The sequence below is a fragment of the Onychostoma macrolepis genome, chromosome 22, assembly GCF_012432095.1.
Source record: "Onychostoma macrolepis isolate SWU-2019 chromosome 22, ASM1243209v1, whole genome shotgun sequence".
In the NCBI taxonomy this organism is placed as follows: domain Eukaryota; kingdom Metazoa; phylum Chordata; class Actinopteri; order Cypriniformes; family Cyprinidae; genus Onychostoma; species Onychostoma macrolepis.
The window spans coordinates 2,676,635-2,679,828 of NC_081176.1; the positions used below are offsets into that span (position 1 = coordinate 2,676,635).

Genomic DNA, 3,194 nt, shown 5'->3' on the forward strand with positions numbered 1-3,194 from the left:
GAACATGTTTAGATATACATTTGTTCAAAAAAGATTGAATTTTTCCCCAATTCATTATTAAACATTTTAAACTACATTACCCATAAGCCTCTGCCATTATATCCATTGAACGCAAAAAACCTATTTGTAGTTCAATGAAGTTATGCTTAGGGTTAGGGATACGATCTCGGTAAAGAGGTGATTTCTCACGAAATAGCAACACTTAATTGTTAACTGAAGGCATTACTGATGCATTAATAACAGCAAAATGTACTTTGCAACATTAAGTGTTTTTTAATTTGGGTTAAAAGATCACAGTGAGTTCTGCGAGCACCAAGAGAAGTTCAAAGCCAATGGCAACCCAGTTGAGCAGAGGCGTCACTCAAAGGTTAAACTCAAAGGTTTGCATATACTTTCATTTGCTTACAAAAAAAACTACAACTCTCATAATTATTCAAACAACATCAATTTTGCTTCTGTAACATTTACAGTGTATTTATAGTGTATTAAAGGTATACAATTAATCACTTCTGTATTTCCTGGAAATGGACCCTGCAATCTTGCCAATCTTAGGTGTGCCAGTTGAACAATAGGAATAATAATAATAAAAATATGAATCACACACTTTGTAGTCATTTCTCAGTGTTTATTGATATGTCAAACGTTTCCAAGACAAACATAGTGCCCAGAACAGCATTCTCTCTCTAGTTTGTGTCACTATGAAAAAAAAAACAGAAAAAAAAAAAAAGTCGTTGATTATGAAAATGTATCTGCAAAAACGTAATCAATTATAGTGAAATATAACAACTTAAATCAATGACTGATTGATAAAGTAATTAATGGGTACATGGAAACAAACATGTAACTAAAAAGTATGCAATAGAAGACCCCTTTAAAAAAAAACTGTCTAACATTCAAAAAGAAAAAGAGAGTTTGTTTACAGAAAAACGTTATACGATGCCAAATAATATTTTACAAACTGGAAGTTTTGAGCCTCCAATTGAAAAGACATTATTTTTTTTCCCTTTAATGAACAAATAGGCTAAAAATGTATCTCCTGTAATCATTGTTTCTTCTATTGTGACTATATGCAAGACAAATTAAAATGGTTGATAACAATTATAATTTTATAATTATAAAAGTCATAGTGATAGCGACAGAAGTGCTCACAGTAGAGATGGGAGTGTTGACTGTAGAGGAGAAATGAATACACATAGACACGCTAAGACTGGAAGTTGGTAGTAAAGGACTGAGAGCAGATATGAGAGCAGAGAGAGAGACAGAGATGTGGAAGCTTTTGAAAGAGCTGATATTGTGGAGAGCTGAAGGAGTAGTATGTGAGAAATCCTGCAACACAGAAAGAATGAGAATTTATCACAATGATGAACAATTAAAATATTGACAACAACAAATGGCAGACAACATCACAACTATAGAGCGTGCTTATAATAAATAGAATATTATTGTCTGTTGGTGTGGATGCTAAATGGTTCTCATTATAGTCATTGTTCTTGGTGTGAACAGCTTTAAGTGATCTGATTTCACCAAATTAATTGAAGGTCTGATTTAAAAGTTAAACTAGCATTTCCAGACTCTTGCTTAGACAAATGTGTTCAATAAAAAGGCAGACTGTGAGATGTGGACAGATATCATGTACTGCTGGAACGGGAAGAGACTGCGCCAATTTGTAAAGATTAATAAAGAATACAATTGACTTAATATAAACTTTATGATACAAACACTCTGACTACTTACAATGGGCACAATCTGCATGAGAGTTGAGGCAAAGGCCAATGACAGCAGGAGTAAAAGTCCTAGAACTTTGTAGGAATATACAGTATATCATATGAATTTGCTGAAATTCTATGGATTATTACTACTTCAGCGTAAGACTTTGTTGAGGGCTCTTCCTGATGGGGCCGTGGGATATGTAAACCAAAGTTTAAGAAACATCAAATGCTGTGCAAAATGTAACTGCCGTAAAGTTCAGTCAAAGGGTTAAGACCAGCACAGACGTAACATTGGAAATGTTTGCCTTTGCAGCTTTTGGTCTTCTCCATAAACACACAAGATGGCCAAATTCATCCCTCTCCACAAACAAGACAAGACAAGAGTTCGACAGGCATTCCTTTGGTCTTCCTTTTTAGCTGAAACAAAGAAAACAGAAAATGTTGAACCTTTGAAGGACTTTAGCCTCCCTGGCATCTTCTTCAAGTTCAGCACTGAGCTTCGAGTACAAGTTACCTGTTAATATTAGCAGCTTTTTGACATAACCGATCAAAATTCGGTTCTGAGCTTTGAAAATGCGCCATGATGAAAAAGAGAAAGGAAGAAAGAGAGCAAATATGTGTAAATTAATTATGAATAACAGTTCAGAAAAATAGGCAAGGAAAAGCTGAGAGAGAGAGAGAGAGAGAGAGAGAGCTGTTGATAAACAGCTGCTGGACACTAAAGGTTGTTGTAGGAGATGGAGATGTATGTGATCTGAAGAAGCTGCAAGACAAAAAAATATTGAATTACATTTTTTTTTACATAAAAGTATTAAAGGCATGACAAGTTATGTGATTAACTACAAATACCACATTAAAACTACGTTACTGTGGTAAAAACATGGTAAATGTTGTGTTTTTGTGCTTTAACTACAAATAGTACAAAGTAAAAACACAGTTACTGTGGTAAAACAAGGTAAGTGTTGTGGATACCATGTTTTAACTACAAATACCACATTAAAACTACATTACTGTGGTAAAAACATGGTAAATGTTGTGTTACTGTGCTTTAACTACAAATAGTAACATTACACAGTAAAAACACAGTTTTCAAAGTATGTTAAGTGTTGTGTACTGTGCTTTAACTACAAAGAGTACACAATAAACACAGTAATTATAGTAAAATCATGGTTAGTGTTGTGCTTTTCAAATAGTGTGCAGTAAAAACATTGTTAAATTTACATAGCAGACTATTTTATCCAAAGCTACTGTGGAAAAAAACATGGTAAGTATTGTGTTTACTGTGTTTTAACTACAAATACCACAGTAAAACGACAGTTACTATGGTAAAAAGTGTTGTGGCCACTGGGCATTTAACAGCACTGTGATTACATTAGTTCAGAGGCATTCACAACTGATTTGTAAAGAAAACGTCAAACTGCACTTGCTTACACATTAATTGCAGACAAACCAAACCATAGAATAAAATAATGAACATACCTGGAC

At 33.8% G+C, this 3,194-nt stretch overlaps 1 long non-coding RNA gene across 1 annotated transcript; it reads right to left on the bottom strand.

The window, feature by feature from the left end:
* Positions 1-899: 899 nt before the first annotated feature.
* Positions 900-3,147, bottom strand: LOC131529723 (uncharacterized). Its single transcript, XR_009268194.1, has 3 exons — positions 2,224-3,147; positions 1,735-2,126; positions 900-1,326 (listed from the first exon to the last, which is right to left on the bottom strand). It is a non-coding gene; the product is annotated as an uncharacterized LOC131529723 (long non-coding RNA).
* Between the last annotated feature and the right edge of the window lie 47 nt (positions 3,148-3,194).